This window comes from Polypterus senegalus, chromosome 9 (genome assembly GCF_016835505.1).
Source record: "Polypterus senegalus isolate Bchr_013 chromosome 9, ASM1683550v1, whole genome shotgun sequence".
Classification (NCBI taxonomy): domain Eukaryota; kingdom Metazoa; phylum Chordata; class Cladistia; order Polypteriformes; family Polypteridae; genus Polypterus; species Polypterus senegalus.
The window spans coordinates 178,958,772-178,977,287 of record NC_053162.1 but is presented as its reverse complement, the minus strand read 5'-3'; the positions used below and the strand labels follow the sequence as shown (position 1 = coordinate 178,977,287).

At 43.0% G+C, this 18,516-nt stretch overlaps 1 long non-coding RNA gene across 1 annotated transcript in view; it reads left to right on the top strand.

Annotated features, from left to right (window-relative positions):
• The window catches only part of LOC120536072, a 30,775-nt gene extending 12,521 nt beyond the window's left edge, over positions 1 to 18,254 (top strand). Inside the window, exons 2-3 of the long non-coding RNA XR_005635009.1 lie at positions 7,526 to 7,678; positions 18,218 to 18,254. This is a non-coding gene — a long non-coding RNA (uncharacterized LOC120536072). The remainder of the gene's footprint in view (positions 1 to 7,525; positions 7,679 to 18,217) is intronic.
• Positions 18,255 to 18,516: the final 262 nt, after the last annotated feature.

Below are 18,516 nucleotides of genomic sequence, written 5' to 3'. Positions count from 1 at the left end.
TGCTGGACTTCAGGATACCAAGCGATGCATTAAGGATTTAATTCCGGTAGCAAGAATCTTCTCGTCAGTGTTAAAGCAGAGGGGCCGCCAGCGCGGTGGTAACAGCTCGGGGGTCGTCTGTTCGTCTTTCCTCCAGCTAGTCGATAATCCTGCAGCAGCGTTTTGCGGCTCTCTGTAACTGTGTTTAGCTCAAAAGGGAACCTCCCGTTAGTCGTCTCTGCTTTCAAAAAATAACAATAAATACACAAATAAATGAATGTGTAACGGTTTTTTACCCTCTTAGTCAGGCAAAAAAAAAATGAAATCTCTAACCCTAGCAATGTTTCAAAGGTGAAAAACGCGTCGCCTTAGCAAGGTCATCAATCTGAGCTCGCATATGGCACGGCGAGAATCGATAAGCGCTCCCACGTTTCTCACTTTACATTTAACACCAGACGAGGAAGAGTAAGGAGCGCGGGCTCTCATTTTTTTAGCTGGCTATTTGTTGGCGGTATTCTTTGGAGTCACTCATCAACATTTAGGTGTCAAGGAGCTGAATGGGACACGTCAAGGTCACACTTTTCAAATCTCAAGTCCCCGGGCCTCCCTGAGCAGGTCACTTCATCCGGCATTAATTCAATCAGCGGGGTTTGTGCTCGTTTAATGCGCCTTCCAAAAAAACTGTACAGTGAAAGCATCTCTCGGTGTAAAGCAAATTCTTTTCGACGTGAAAGAATTTGCTGTCAAATTAGCATTCAGTCCCATTAATTATCAGTAGTTTATTTCAAATGTGAAGCTGTATATACTTACGGATACTGCGCAAAGTGTTTCACGCGATCTTCGCGGTTTCCGAGTGGATTTTCTCCCGGTGTGGCCATTTTCCACAAATTGAGAGGTTTGGTGAACGCGCGCGTGTGAGTGAAAGTGGACCCTTCGATGGGCCCAGATTGTTTCCTGCTTTGTGCCTAATGCTGCAGACAGGGGCTCCATGACGGTCACCCTACAGGATTTGAGAATGTAATGTTATTGTACCACACTGCCCCCTGTGTTTATGGATTGAACGGCGAGCATCCCAGAAGTCCACACGACCACCACCATCATAATCCATTTCTCCCATGTGAAGCCTGAAAGCCATAAAGACTGATTTAGATTATTTATGTTAGGTAGAATATCCAGTGGGGGGCTGAATGGTATTTTGGCCGTGGAACCCCTGCATATTTTTTTCTGCCCTCCTGGCTATTCAACCTTTTTCTTTGTTAAATACTGTATAATATAATTACCTAATCTTGATTATGTTCATTTTATAGTAACTTCGTTTTATTTCATTTTGTAGAACACTTTGAGCTACCTGCTGTTGGCTGGCGCCCTACCCGGGGATTTGTTCCTGCCTTGCGCCCTGTGCTGGCTGGGATTGGCTCCAGCAGACCACGTGACCTTGTGTTAGGATATTGTGAGCTGGATGATGACTGACTGACTGACTTTGAAATACATTCGTTTGTATGAAAACGTGATATATAAATAAATGTTGCTGTTGTTGTTGATTGTGTTTGTGATCAGATTAGGATCCAGGGGGTCATTAAACCCCTCACCTCCACTCGTCCCCGAAATATCATGTTAAACCCAAGCTGAGTCCTCACTTTAGTAAAGGAAGCATAGTCAATTAACCCTATTATTATTATTATTATTATTATTATTATTATTATCCATCCATTATCCAACCCTCTATATCCTAACTACATTGTCACGGGGGTCTGCTGGAGCCAATCCCAGTCAACACAGGGCGCAAGGCAGGAAACAAACCGGGCAGGGCGCCAGCCAACCACAGATTATTATTATTTTATTATATATAATAATATATATATATATATATTATTATTATTATTATTATTATTATTATTATTATTATTATTATTATTTTACCTTATAAAATTAAAAATTAAAACCAAACAGTTAAGTGTGCATTTTATTAATTTACTTATTTTTTCCTATTATTAAAGTTTTATTTTATTGGCCTATATCTCTCTTTCTCAGGGGTGTGGGTTGATTTGTTGTCAACCATTTTTATAAAATTTGATTTTAAATTAATTCAATAAAAAAAAAAGTTAAGTATAAACCGTTAAAATTCTATAAACATTCAGAGCCTTATTTATACTTTTTCAAAATTGTGAGAAATCCTGCAGTGGTGCTGGAGAGAAGTTACGGTGGTAAAAACTTAACTAGAAGAATTATTGTGAAGAGAATCGTCAAGTCATTGGTGGTGGGGAAAAACAGAGGACGAGATTGCCTGAGTTTTAACGCAAGTTTTAATGTAAGTTTATCTGAGAGATGTTTGTACTTGGAACTAAAGCTTTAGCGATGTCTTCAAAGCCTAAAGTCCCAGGGGTGCTGCCGAGTTGAATATTTTATTTCACTTTGACACGTCTGTGTCTCTTAAATGCTTTTCCAGTTTTATTATTATTATTATTATTATTATTATTATTATTATTATTATTATTATTATTAATAATAATAATAATAATAATTTGACATGTCATTTTCTAACACTCTTAATTCAGACTAGGGCAGCAGTTGTGTGCCTGTGGGTGGGTATGGTTTGGGATTAGGGTGGGGATTTAATTTTTGTGCCTTGGCGACTATCCCAACCAGTATAGGGCACAAGGCAGGATCCGATCCTGAACAAGGCATCAGTCCATCACAGGGCAAACACACCACAGGCACACACCAGGGCCAATTTAGTGTCACCAAATCAACTAATCTGCATGTCTTCAGACCGTGGGAGGAAATTGGACCACCAGGAGAAAACCCACACAGACACATAAAGAACACGTGAACCTCACGCAGTGAGGACCCCACCCTACTTCTAATAATAAGTTATTATTATTATTATTATTATTATTATTATTATTATTATTATTATTATCATCACTCGATTATTGTCTATGTTGTTACTTTTTATAATTAATTCAGTAATTTATTTATACAATTTTCTCCCAATATTAATGACGGGTCAGTCCCCGTGCACATCGCATGATATCGGAACGACCTAAGGACACGTGGCTCAGTTCCGGACCCTGGGGCACTACAGTGTATATACTATATACTGATTGATTTTGTGAAAAATGGTTAATTTATGGAATCTGTTTATGTTCCAGTCAGAATGTCTGTTAATAGTCTGTTAAGTTCGCGGCGCGTGTGTATCGTTTAAAGGGCAGGCGTCTTTTAGCTTGCACGACAGTTACAAACATCCGGGAATTTTCGAGAGGCTTGCGGGAGGAGGGCGCCTCAGACAACTTTTGTTTCACATTTAATGTCGCATTATACATTTTGTTATTAAACCAATTATTTTACCAAGTATTTTATTGTTTTAAAGTTAATAATTTATACTGTTTTATATTTTCCTCCTAAAACAATGTTAATCTTCTTCTTCTTCTTCTTCTTCTTCTTCTTCTTCTTCTTCTTCTTCTTATTATTATTATTATTATTATTATTATTATTATTATTATTATTATTATTATTGCTAACAGGGATATTCGGCTGTTGCTTGGGATGCTAGAAAAAAGTGAAAGTTTCCATTTTTTATTTGGCGATTAAATTATACTCGAATATTGTTCAAAAGTGAAACTGCCATAATTAACGAATATCGGATTAGGAGTGCCCTTTGATACACGAAGTTTTTCGTTTCGCAATGAGGAGCAAGAATGTACATTCTTTCCTCATCCTGCTGCAGAACAGGCGACGTATAAGCTGGCCGTGTGAACAGCGCGGTTCTTTGAGGTAAACTCCAGTACCTCCAAGTGATTGTCCTTGCGTTTTACTTATGGAATCGCAAAAAACAAGACGTGGAAGTCGTTTGAATCCGAAAGGGAGTTCGTTGGAGTTCATAGGTGGCACCCCTGGAATGAAAACGTCCTCTCCCTTTCTGATTCCGGTTAGAACAGTAGCCTCGACCACGTGTGGACTACGTGACAGCGCTGGCACATTTCTTATAACCTTTATATTTTATGTTTCTTTTCTCGAATTAAACAAGAACTTACTGTTTTAGGGTTTTCCTTATTTTTTCGAATCATGTTCACGCATTGATATTTTTTTCAATTATTGGCCGAAACTGTAGTTTTTGGATATTTACTCTTCTTCTCTCACTTGATGATTGCGTTGGGGTCAGACAAACGTTTTTGCTTATTGCTTATTATTATTATTATTATTATTATTATTATTATTATTATTATTACAATCCGATGTTCTGAGAATGCTCTGTTTTGCGAAGCCTGTGCAATAATACATACTCTATGTTGATTAAACGTATATGCTCTCACGCCTAATATGGACATTTATTGGTTAGGGCAGACTGTTGCTTACCTCAGGCGGCAATATGAAAAGTCCCGGGATCATTGCGCACACCTTTACTGTTGTTAACTGTTGCTGGTGTCACACTCGTATGATTCAACTTGCCAACCCTGCTGTTGGGTGTTCTGTTACATGTTGGAGCTTAAAGATTTTATCAAACCATATCCTCCGCCCAAATCATTTCAAATGCCCCCTAATCATTTTCACAGCACGGCAGCAATTCAGAATTTTCAACAGTTAAACATCAACTTTCCTGTCAACCCCAAGCTGCCCCCAACACCATCTGCTCGACACTCGACAGTGGGGTGAAAACGTCCTTGCCGTATACTTGACAGGACAAGACCGTTGGCTTCCACAATTGGGATTTCCCGTGGACCACACCCTCGTTCAGTGTTAGGTGACATTCTGGGTCTGGTTTAGGTGCGGATTAGACGTTTTGCCTTGTCCTGTAATGTAGGGGTGGAGCCGAATCAGAATACGGTTTTCGGATAAGCACAAATAGCGGATTTTTTATGAAAGTTAATTTCATACGATTCTTTTGCCATTTAATTTGTATTCGGAAAAAATAACGTGAAATGAAATCGGCGCTGTCGGTGTCCGCCTGCTTGTGCTTACGCTGCACCCCCGCGGACACGAGCACGCGGTGAAGCTCCGCTTCGCTTTTAGTTAAACGCTGGACTTCGCGAGGCCACTTTAGATTTTTCCCAGTTGGACACGCGATATGTGACGTAAATTTTGACCGGCAGTGTAATAAGTTAGTTCACCTCCACCTCACAGTCACCATTTGTGTCACACTGCTGGAAACAGAGCGGTCATTTATATGAATACTTGCATCTATTTAATGTCTTTTTTGACCGGGAGGATATTAGCATATATGGTTATAAGTGTTTGTTGCAGGGTATAACTCAATAAAGTGTATTTAAATAAAAAAAGCCTTCCTAATTATTGTATTTTATTCAAGAAGTTCACTGTAATAGCCTTATATAAGGCATGCAAAATTGAAAAAAGTAAATTCATGGGTGGGCAGCATGGTGGCGCAGTGGGTAGCGCTGCTGCCTCTCAGGTCCTCCCAGCGTGGAGTTTGCATGTTCTCCCCGTCCAGAGACATGCAGGTTAGGTGCATTGATGATCCTAAATTGTCCCTAGTGTGTGCTGGGTGTGTGTCCTGCCTTGCGCCCTGTGTTGGCTGGGATTGGCTCCGGCAGATCCCTGTGTTAGGATATAGTGGGTTGGAAAATGACTGACTAAACTCATGGGTCATTTATTCTCACTCCTTAAAAAATACAAAATGAACTGAATGTGAATGAGTTCAAAATTGAAATGGTGAGCTATGAACGTGAATGTAGTCATTTTAATACGCGTTAACTGAACTTTGAGGAGTTCTTGTGAGTTATGAACTTGCACAACACTTAATGTTTCCAAGCCAGAGGTTTTTTTATGTTTCCTCTCCCTTGTGGTGGATTTTTCATACATGGTTTGGGATTTTCTTAGAACATTTATGATACTTGAAACTTTTGAAGACAAATCTCCCTTTTTGGGTCTGTGTAGGCCGAAGCATGCCAGTTGAGTTTGGGGTTAGGCTGCCTGGAGTTAGGCCTAGAAGGCCCTGACCGAGTTTTGTGGGTCCTTTTGAGCCCTCACACCACTTTGATATTTTTTTTAGTTTTTGGACATTCCAATCATAAATAAATGAGGTCTTGGATTAAAGGTGCCCACTGGGAGTATTTAATATATTAAAAGTGAGTGAGCCCCTACAAATGAGAACAATGAATTAGAGGGGACTCAGAGAGCAGCGATTGAAAATTAAAGTATCTCCTGTTGTGTCTCAGGGTCTCAGTGGCACCAATAGTCGTCACCATCTGTGGGGCTTCTCTGCCAGTTCTTTGTGTTTCGGCCTCAACAAGGGTGGTCTGTTGTGTGGTGACTTGTAGCTGAAAGTTAGCACAGCTGTTCCCCCGGGGGTCTGTATTGGCTCCAGGAGGTCAGTGGGTTCTGCCATGTGCCCCTTTAGACATCCTGCCAATTATACCACTGTAACACTCTAAAATGAGAGGAAAAGATACCTAGATGGTGAAACCCCCTTTAACTGAGAGGAAAACAGAAGAAATGGTGAGTACAAAAAACATAAACACTCAATGGGTTGAACTGCCTCAGCCAGTTGACAGAACGTATCAGGCTTGTGTATTGCACAGGGTATGTAGGTTGGTAGGTTTGTAATGCCACACACGTGCACTTAGGAGGCCGCCAACAAGCCCTAAGGTGAGTGATATACCACAAGATGAAGGGTCCGTTTTGGGTATTAATGCATCTCTCTCTCTTACAACAGAGCAAAAGAAGAAAAATAATAATAATCTCACAGACTTACTTTCAGTGCTTCTGGTTTCACAAAATGCCCACCCCACAACAATCCCACTTCTAGCCCCTAAGGATGACGTCATTTCTGGTTCCCACTGTGATGATATCACTTTTTCCTGACCCCCAGATGATGACGTCACTTCCGGCTCTGCTATGACAATGTCACATCCGGGTCCATACTGATTACTTCACTTCTGGCTCCGCTATGATGACCATAATGATGTCATTTTTTCTGGCTCTGCCATGATGACGTCACTTCCAGAGCCATACTGATGACCTCACTTCCGGCTCTGCCATGATGACGTCACTTCCAGAGCCATACTGATGACCTCACTTCCGGCTCTGCCATGATGACGTCACTTCCAGCGCCATACTGGTGACCTCACTTCTGGCTCGGCCATGATGACATCACTTCTGGCTTTATACCAATGCCCTCACTTCCGGCTCCACCATAATGATGTCATTTTTTTCTTGCTCTGCCATGATGATATCACTTCTGGATCTCTGTATTGGTTTCATTTTCTGCCAACTCAAATTCCTGTCTCCATCTTGTACATAAATCCTCAGTCCAACTCCGTACTTTGTCAAGTGCTTTGGTTTTTTAATCATTTCTCACTCAAATCTTCACCAAGTCTGACGGACATTATACGGGACAATTCCCCAACTCTTTATGAAGTTTTCCGAGTGAATTTATTTTGTTACAGTATGTATGTATGTATGTATGTATGTGTTGTCACGCGTGCATGTCGGATGATCTCCTTCCAGGTTTATTGGAGGTAAGCAATGCCACCCCAAGGTAAGAGGATGGTGCAGTCACTAACACTGTTGCCTCACTTGTCACTCGCAGCAGAGAGAAGACGCCCACTGAGGTCAACTGACTCCGCCCCTAACAGCTGGCGGACTATGAAGGAGCAGACACCCCAGAGAATGGCCTGAACTGCAAGCAGCATGGAGCCCCGAAGACGACCTGCTTGTCACCGCTAAGAGAAAATCACAAAAGGTTCCTTTCTTTGTGTTTGAATTGTTTATACATTGAGCATTCCTTTTGTTTGAAATTATTTTCGTTAATATTAAAAGAAGTGACCCATCTAGTACCCCAGCATCTTCTTGATATCCATAAGTGGTCTTCCAGTTACCCACAATATATATTTATATATACTAAAGGGCTCACTTGAAGGTAATTCCACATCAGACCAGGTGGTGGCAGGTTGCATGAGCTCTTTCTCTTTTAGTCGCCTGGATTTAACGACATCACTTTGGTTCCACACCCCCCAAATGATGTCACTTCTGGTTTCCAGTTCAGATAACATCACTTCCCCTTCCTGACTATAAACCCGCCATGTTTCCCTGTCCGTTTTTTCATTTTGTGGACTGAGATCTGTTAAGACCAGTTAATATGAACCAAACCTTCAACTTTGGTAGCCATACTTCAAGTATATGGGCAGCTGTCCCCAAACCTTCTTCTTTCACAAGTGTCACACATGAACACACAGGATAAGGTTTGCAGGCTCAAACCCACACAGACACGGGGAGAACATGAAAATTCCATGCCGGGAGGACCTGGGAAGCAAACTCAGGTCTCCTAACTGCGAGGCAGTAACGCTACCCACTGTGCCGCTCTCTCTCTCTCTCTCTCTCTCTCTCTCTCTCTATATATATATATATATATTTATATATATACTGCTCAAAAGAATTAAAGGAACACTTTTTAATCAGAGTATAGCATAAAGTCAATGAAACTTATGGGATATTAATCTGGTCAGTTAAGTAGCAGAGGGGTTGTTAATCAGTTTCAGCTGCTGTGGTGTTAATGAAATTAACAACAGATGCACTAGAGGGGCAACAATGAGATGACCCCAAAACAGGAATGGTTTAACAGGTGGAGGCCACTGACATTTTTCCCTCCTCATCTTTTCTGACTGTTTCTTCACTAGTTTTGCATTTGGCTACAGTCAGTGTCACTACTGGTAGCATGAGGCGATACCTGGACCCTACAGAGGTTGCACAGGTAGTCCAACTTCTCCAGGATGGCACATCAATACGTGTCATTGCCAGAAGGTTTGCTGTGTCTCCCTGCACAGTCTCAAGGGCATGGAGGAGATTCTAGGAGACAAGCAGTTACTCTAGGAGAGCTGGAGAGGGCCATAGAAGGTCCATAACCCATCAGCAGGACCAGTATCTGCTCCTTTGGGCAAGGAGGAACAGGATGAGCACTGCCAGAGCCCTACAAAATGACCTCCAGCAGGCCACTGGTGTGAATGTCTCTGACCAAACAATCAGAAACAGACTTCATGAGGGTTGCCTGAGGGCCCAAATGTCTACTGCCCTGTGCTCACTGCACAGCACCGGGAGCTCAATTGGCATTTGCCATAGAATACCAGAATTGGCAGGTCCACCACTGGCGTCCTGTGCTTTTCACAGATGAGAGCAGGTTCACCCTGAGTATATGTGAAAGATGTGAAAGGGTCAGGAGAAGCCGTGGAGAATATTATGCTGCCTGTAACATCGTTTAGCATGACTGGTTTGGTGGTGGGTCAGTGATGATCTTGGAGGCATATCCATGGAGCGACTCACAGACCTCTACAGGCTAGACAACGGCATCTTGACTGCCATTAGGTATCAGGATGAAATCCTTGGACCCATTGTCAGACCCTACGCTGGTGCAGTAGGTCCTGGTTTCCTCTAATGCACGACAATGCCCGGCCTCATGTGGCAAGAGTATGCAGGCAGTACCTGGAGGATGAAGGAATTGAAACAATTGAATGGCCTTCACGATCCCCTGACTTAAACCCAATAGAACATCTGTGGGACATTATGTTTCGGTCCATTAGGCGCCAGGTTGCTCCTCAGACTGTACAACAGCTCAGGGATGCCCTCATACAGATCTGGGAGGAAATGCCACAAGACACCATCCGTCGTCTCATTAGGAGCATGCCCCGACGTTGTCAAGCATGCATACAAGCTCGTGGGGCCACACAAGATACTGAAAAGCATTTTGAGTAGCAGAAATTAAGTTTTTGAAAAAATGGACTAGCCTGCCACATCTTCATTTCACTCTGATTTTAGGGTGTCTACACAATTGAGCCCTCTGTAGGCAGAAAACTTTTATTTCCATTAAAAGACTTGGCATCCTTTTGTTCCTAAGACATTGCCCTGTCGTTATTTGTATAGATATCCAACTTCATATTGAGATCTGATGCATCTAATGTGTTTCTTTAAAGTGTTCCTTTCATTTTTGTGAGCAGTGTATATATACACTGTATGTGTGTGTCTGTATATGTATTTACTCTTAGCAGGGATCTCTTAGTGCATGGCCTGGGCAGTTTTCCGGGGTTCCCCCGAACATAGGGGCCCCTCTAAGTTGCACCACTTTGCCCAGGGGGTGTATAATGCTGTCAAGACGGCCCTGACTCTTAGGTGTAGATTGCAGTTCGATTATTTGGGTGGTTACTTATCAGGTAACACTTGTGCTTGTTCAGCCAGTTGGCAAACATCCGGCATGCAGTTTATAGAGGCACATCACTGACAAGTTTTACAGTATTTGCCAAATAATACATAGAGTTCATGACACATGTTTCTCCCTTATTGGGGCTCATCAAGTGTACGCACCTTACGGGACTTTAGGGGATGCAATCTGTTATTTGATATTTTATATATAATTAACAATTTGCTTTGTATAACGTTTTTAAAAGTGATTCCTATACTACAAAGTGATCAATACTGATTTTATATTGCTTCTTCCATCCTCAGTTATTTTATATGGTGTATTTTTATCTCAAAGTCATCTCCCTGACCTATATAGTGCCTTACATGATAGTTAAACCTTTTAGTGACCCTTTGGACAGTTGGTGCTCATTGTCTAAATGAGATGTTCGTGTTTATTGCCTTCTGCTTTCTTTTCTTTTCTTAAAGATGTCTATAAAGCAGTTCACATTTGTAACCCTTTAAAAGTCGTCATCAGGCTCTTCAGATCCTACGGCGCCGGTTTGGCTTTTTTTTTAAACCCGAATCTCTCCTCCCGCAACAAAGGGTCATTAAGACCCCCTTCTCTTCCTTCTTTAGTGGAGAGTCGCTAAATCTCTAAAAACTGGAGAGACCCGCAGACAAAAAGGAGGCTGTTTGTCTCGTTTGCAATTTGTCAGATTTCTGTTTGCACGCTCGCAGCACGCACGTTGGCATTACAGCCGGTCGCCCCCCACCCCCCTTTCCAGATGACTTTTCTTCTTTTCTGTCCGGTTCCGTTGATGATGAGAGACAGCTGGTGTGACACGAGCGAAGGGCTATCGTCCTTTAAATCAGCCCTAAATTGCACCGTTTCACCTCGAGGGAAGAACAGACCAACAAATGACCTTCTCCCAAAGCAATTACCTCCCCGGAACAATCTGACGAGCCGGGACACCAAATGTGTTCCTTCATTGGGAGCGTCTCTCTGATTTTTATGAGCACATGAGTCTAAGAGGCCAGGAGGGTGTAATAATTTGTCACCAAATACACAGCTAACCCAATCGCATTGTCAAGACACAACATCCTCGTTATTTATTGCGGAGATTCGAAGGCGCCTTCACCCGTAAGCCCAGCCGTGGCGCGGCAGCAGGCGTACGCTGGGGATGCGCGTCAAGATTTCCGTTATGGCAGCGACCCGCGATTTAATTCTGGAAACGTTTCTGAGAATCGACGTATCTGAGTGAAAGCCGTGTGGCAGGCACACATCGGATATGTGAGAGGGGCTGCAGAACGGAGGGGTCTCGGGGGGTTGCGCGCAAGCGTGCGTGTGTGCGTGAGCGCGCTTCTCCGCGCGTCGATTGAGCTTGGGAATGGCGCTGTATAAATAACATTATTATTATTATTATTATTATTATTATTATTATTATTATTATTATTATTATTATTATTATCGAATAATAATTACCGAAAACAAAGAGTGCTCATAAAATAGCAATAATTGCAAAACATGTGAGCGTGACTTAAAAAAAAAAGGAAACTCCACGACTGGACAAAAACATGCCGATTACTGTCCATTTTATTTTATTTACGATAAGTGGCAATTCAAATGATCCGAAACTGCACAGTCACACAAGAGGACGAGTGTTTTTGGAGCCTATACGGGATGTGGAGGAACATCCGGGCATTGTGTGGACCCGCTGTGCGGCAGCGCAGGGGAGTCTAACCCATCAAGAATCGGGCTCAAGGCAGGAACAATTCCTGGACGGAGCGCCTGCAAAATCGTCGAAAAACTCGAGAACATCGCAGAGGTGCCTCCTTATACGTATTGCGACTCGTTCAATCTCACGTAGAAATAACGGTTCTCTAATGGCACTTTACTGGACTGTGTGGTTCCTCCTTGCTTGACAAAGAACCGTTTCATTCTGGTCAAGGGTTTTTGCATATGAAGTTGGATCTTTGGGATATGAAAAGGTTCCTAATATGAAGATCCCGAAGTCCTGGACTGAGGGTGTGTTACTGTGCGCTGCTGGAGTCCTTTTAAAATCAGGAACCCATTGGGATATCACGATTTTGTTATCATCTACCAATACATTCATCCGCTTATCCATAAATCCCAGCAATCTTTAGGTGCAAATGTTATCATTATGGTAATTTGATTCTTCTTCTTCTTTATGGTTCTTTTTTGAACCTTCATGTGGATGCTATAGGAACCAAAACTGCGTTACCTGTATGGCACCGATTTGAATAACCGGATTGGCATCTTTAAGGAGTGCAGGATGGGGTTGGGGTTTGGATGGGACCTGGTAGTCCGTCTCAGGATGAACAGAAACACACACGCGCGCGCGCACACACGTGCACACACCCATACGGGCACACGCGCACACGCGCACACGCACACATACTATGGCATGAACACACACCGGAATGACTCATAAGAGAAGAAAACTTCTCTCTTGCCAGCCCCTGTCCCCGTGAGGTGCTATACAGACATATTGTTGTTGGACTATGGGACCCCCGGTCACATTTCCTGACCCACTTCTGCTGAGTGATTCATTGGCTGAAAGTCCTCAGTGTTGGTGTGTCACAGAGAGGATGCTTTGTTCATAATGGCACTTGGTCTTGTTTTCATTTTCTCCTCCTCTAAGACCTCCAGGGGGTTCCCATAACTGAGCTTGCGCTTTGAATCAGTTTGTTGATTCGGTGGTCCTCTCTTGAGTGTTGCCACCAACCCACCCCAGAACGCCACGCTGGCCATCACAGAGTTGTACAAAATGTGAAAGCGGTCACTTCACACAATGATGTAGTGTAGTCTCCTAAGATGAATGAGTCTCCTCTGCCCTTTCTCCTTTAGTTCCACTGTGTTACAAGATTATCCAACCTGTTGCTGTGGACCTCCAAATACTTGTAGAAGTAGACCACCTCTACTGTACATCCACTCCCTGAATAGTGACCAGACATGGAGGCTGTTTGGTGCTGTGAAAGTCAATTATCAGTACTTTGGTTTTGCTGTGAAGTTGCAGTCGGTTCTCCAAGTTCTCCCCTGACTCCTCTGCCCTGTCTCACCTTCCTCATCAATACACCCCCATAAGTGCAGAATCATCTGAGAATTTCTTCAAGTGACCTGTCCTGCTGTCATAGTTCTAGTCTGAGGTGTGCAGGGTGAAGAGTAAAGCAGACCGGCCTGTGCCTTGTGGTACTCCAGCGTTGTTCACAGAGTCTCACAAACGGTGGTCTACACTGACAGACAGTCCATCATCCAGGAGCCCACAGGCTCATCCACCTGCATATCTCTGAGGTGACCCCTTAACAGGGATGGCTGGATGGTATTGAAGGCCCTCGAGAAATCAAAGAACATCATCTTCACGGTGCGACCAGCTTTGTCCATCTATGTGAAGCACATAGATAATTGCATCCTCCATTTTAATATTTGTCCGATGGGCACACAGAAGTGGATTCAGGTGGTCTACCACCAGAGGACTCATGTAGTCCTGGACCAGCCTTACCCCTGTTCTCATGTTACCCCTGTACACTGGAGGGCAAATCCCCATTTGGTTACCCACTGGGCAGCATTCAAGTTATGGGTCTGTCGTCATCTGTGGGCCTGTATGCAACAAGAGTCCTTAAGAATCAAAAGCGTGTTATCATCTACTGAGTTTGTATGAATCTAAAGATATTATTATTTACCCAGGTGTCCTTTTCTCCTGTTAGGACCTACTTGATCACCCCAAATTGAGTGTCTACTTTTTTTGTGAAAAGCAGAAAAATCAGTCATAAGCAACACACCTTGTTAAAGCTATAGGCCACTCTGTGTGATCCCTTATAGAAAAACAACATGGCTTATGATCATTATCCACCTTAATAAAAGGACGACTCTCTGTGTACTTGTGAGTTCATTCAGTTGCTATCTCCTGGTCACTCCAACAGATACAAATATTTGTAGTAAAAAATGCATTGCATTTTTCATTCCAACAGATGGCGCATTACTAACATGTGCAGTAATAAATTGCATTGTATTTTACATTCAAACAGATGGTGCATTACAAACATGTTCAGTAATAAAATGCATTGCATTTTCATTCCAACAGATGGTGCATTACAAACATGTTCAGTTTTAAAATGCATTGCATTTTTCATCCCAACAAATGGTACGTCACCAACGTTTATAGTAATACATTAGACTTGTGTGTGTGTGTTTGTTTGTAACTGGGTGGACTTTAACGTGTGTGTTTGCAATTGTCTGAGTTTTATGCGAGTAGCTAAATTTCGAGTTATGAGCGATATGCCCGTACTGACTTTTATGTGACTGGGTGGCCTTCCTCTTGTTTAACAGCAAATCGCGTGTGTGACTTGTACAGTTGTGTATGAGTATGTCAGTACGTGACTTGCGCACACGAGTGTGAATTAGTGTGATTGTTCAGACTGGAGAGTGTTTGCGTGTCAGTGCGTCTCTAGTGTTTTATTCATTCCGCGATTGTCTGTTTTGAGGAGACTCGTGCAGTAGGAGCGGACGTGCGTGCGAGTTTGTGCCTAGTTGCCTAAAAGACTGGGGGCCGCGTCACAATTTCTGGACTTATACACTTTTGGATTTGTAACTGGCTTTAGTCCGTCTGTAAATGCAAACTAAAAAATGTAATCGATTTGTCAGAGAGAATCTGCGATTTAGAGAAATGAATATCATTTTCATGCAGTCCTATGTTTTGGGGTCGGCGCACGTTCGGGTCCTGTCACTCCGGTATGATACTGTTCTTTTCGTAAACCCCGATTGGTGTCAAAAAAACTGAAGGAAAAAATATTGCGGAGCCTGTGCTCAGATGCAACGGGACACGGAATGACGGGCCATTGTCGCGGGGCTGCGAAGACCCCTTTCTCCGGGATGAATATGGATGAGGGGGGCGACGACATGCGCGAGATGGTTCTCCTTGATGCAGGGAATCGGGGGCAGGTGCGGGAGCACAGAGCCCCACATGGCTCGTAGACAGACTCGCCGCGCGCTTTAATTAACATTTGCGAGCGATTCAATGGGGACGCTATGGGGGGAAGCAGGGGCCTCAGATGGGGCGAGGGAAGCGTTATGGCTTATTTATGAGTGTGGGGTGTTGAGCCGACAGGCTCCTGCGCTCCTCATCTCCCTGCCTTAATCAATTTCCGAGGCAAACAATGCCTGGCAGAGTCCGCTGCGGGGCAAGAACACATAAAACAAGGCACGAGGATTTCCTCGTTTTCTTTTGTTTTTCTCTTTTGGAGGAAAGTTCTTATTCAAAAATAATAACTTGTGTTTGAAATGTACAAGCATACGCACACACACAAAAAACATCTATCTATCTATCTATTATATAGTGCCTTTCATATCTATCTATCTATCTATCTATCTATCTATCTATCTATCTATCTATCTATTATATAGTGCCTTTCATGTCTATCTATCTAGTCTGGATGACATTTGGATGGTAGGTTAAGAATTTCACATCCACAACATGAAAGCATGGATCCACCCTGTCTTGTATCAACAGTTCAGAATGGTGCTGAGGGTGTAATGGTGTGGTTGATGTTTTCTTGACACACTTTGGGCCCCTTAATACCAACTGAGCATCATTTAAATGCCACAGCCTACCTGAGTATCGTTGCAGACCCTGTCCAGCCCTTTATGACTGCAGTGTCCCCATCTTCTGATGGCTCCTTCTAGCAGGTTAACACGGCATGTCACAAAGCTCAAATCATCTCTAACTGGTTTCTTGAAAATGACAAGGAGTTCAATGGACTCAAATGGCCTCCACAGTCATCAGATCTCAATCCAATAAGGCACCTTTAGGATGTGGTGGAACAGGAGGTTCGTGTCATGGATGTGTAGTTGACAAATCTGCAGCAACTGTGTGATGCTGTCATGTCAATATGGACCAAACTCCCTGAGGAATGTTTCCAGCACCTTGTTGAATCTACACCATGAAGAATTACAGCAGTTCTGAAGGCAAAATGGGGTCTGAAGCGGTACTAGAAAAGTGTACCTAATAAAGTGGCCACTGAGTGCATATGTAGAGAGAGAAGGAGAGAGAGAGATTAAAAGCTTTGAAAAGGAAGAATGTTACAATAAAAGAAGCCACCAGTTCCAAAAGGAAAGCCCCTATAAATGCTGAAAAAAAATGCAGCAAAATACAGAGTCCTCCATAACGTTTGGGACAAAGACCCGTTTTTCCTTGATTTATTTCCCCCTCTGCTCCACAGTTTAAAATTACAAATCACAAACATTTTGGTCACGCCTCACTTTTCTACATTTAACTTATCCCTAATTAGCAGAACCTGTCCCGACTATAGCATCGAGCACTAATTCTGAAACCATCTAAGATGGGGTGCCAGGGCAACACTGGGCATTCTCACTCACAATCAGCCAGCTTAAAGTTTCCAAATCTTCTGGACTCAAAGTTCACACACATTGTGAGCAAGCAAAAATTTGAACCCATGTCTACAGAGTTGTGAGGCAACAGTACTAGCCACTGTGCCACCTGGCTATCCACTTTCAAGCAAGAGATTCAATTGATTTTTTTTATCTATCCATTGTCCATTGTCAGGCTCATTAAACCAGCTGAAGTTTGTGGGAGCACAAGCCCATAAAGCAACCTGGAATAGTGTGCCAGTTTATGACAGGGCATATCTAACACCCAAGCTGGTAATTTAAATGTGCCCATTTTAATCAGCACACAAGGGCTCTCGTGGACATACAGAGAATTTTCAGACTTCACATGAGTGGGCATTTTGAACCCGGCACTCTGCCGCAGTGAGCTAACAGCTGTGCCACCTCAGGTTTTTGTGCAATGCCAAATTCATCTCAAATGCTTAACATTGCAAGAGTTTATTTAAGGCAATGAGTTGATGTTTTGAAACACTGGTGGGCACCCAGCGTACTGCATGACTCAGCTATTTGCAGGTGGTCTTTCTGCCCGAACCTTTGTTTTTATTTATTTATTTATTTATTTATTTATTTATTTATTTATTCCTGTTCCTTCCTACGAGCAGCTTCAATCCGTGGCCTGTTTGCCTGATGCTGATTGATTGATTTTAAGTGCACTGGAGTGAATCTGCCTGCATCATGCCAACACTCGTGCATCTCCAGAGCTCCTTGTGACACATTTGGGGTGTGACAAACAGCAGCAGAGCATGCTGACACATTCCAAGAAGTCACCATAGCATAGCCTGGCAGACGCTGGCTCCTAATTAGAACAGGAGAGTCAGGTGTGGATTGGCACCAATGAATGTGACTTATTGTTGATTTGAAAAGAAAAGGGGATAGAATAGCAAAGCGGACCTTCTTCTCTAATGAAGTGGAGGTCATTAAGATCTCTGTTGGTAGGCTGATGTCTCAGGCCACCCTAGGGGAGATGGTATCACCCTTGGAGTCTCCTGCCCCAATGTAATGGAGATGTATGATGCACTTTGAAGATTCTTTGATTACCTATGATCCTATGGTCATTAGGATCGTGGCCAGGGTGCCAATGACTCCATGACTGTGGGCAGCCCAGGCTCAAAGCATCAACATTTCCACCACCCTGCTTCACAGTTGGCATGCTGCTGCAAGAATTATTACAAGAACAAGAAAATACAAACACATAACTCCAGTTCTTAAATCCTTACACTGACTCCCGGATCAAAATCCTCCTTTTAACATATGAAGCCTTAAATGGCCGAGGTGCAGCTTACTTGTCCGAACTTATCATGACTTACAAACCTGAGCACACATTAAGATCTCAAGATGCCGGTCTTGTGACCCCAAGGGTTAATAAAATAACAGTGGGAGGTCAAGCTTTTAGTTCCAGGGCCCCCTAAGCTGTGGAGTGGTCTACTTGCTACTATAAGAGATGTCCCTTCAGTCCCAGCCTTCATATCCCAGCTGAAAACTCACAACTTCAGTTGAGCACACCCTGACTAGAGCTGCTGATTAACTGTACAGACTGCATCTCTGTTGTTAGTCATTAGCACTAAAACATAAGTAACATCATAGTTACAATTTGTTACTGACCCTCACCTATTCTGTTTCTCTTCCTGGTACTCCGGGTACTTCCTTGGTGCCACTGCCCATCTGCCATGTTGTTGTGCCTGCCTAAAGTAAAGTCATCTCTGATGGAGGAGCACTGGAATCATCAGGTAGAGGGGTCCTTTCATCGGATTGGCTGGCCCAGCAATGGCTCAGCTGTGGAATGGCCAATAGGGGGAGGCGGCTTGATGGCCAAGGTCATCAGGACTCTGGACAAATCGAAATCCTTTTATGTGATTTCATCTACTGTTGAATTCTGTTCTGTACTTGTAATATTCCTATTGCACTCTTATATTGTATTGTGGATTACTTGTGTTCTGTTCTATTCTGTTCTGTGTATTGTATTGCATTGTATTGTATTGTATTGACCC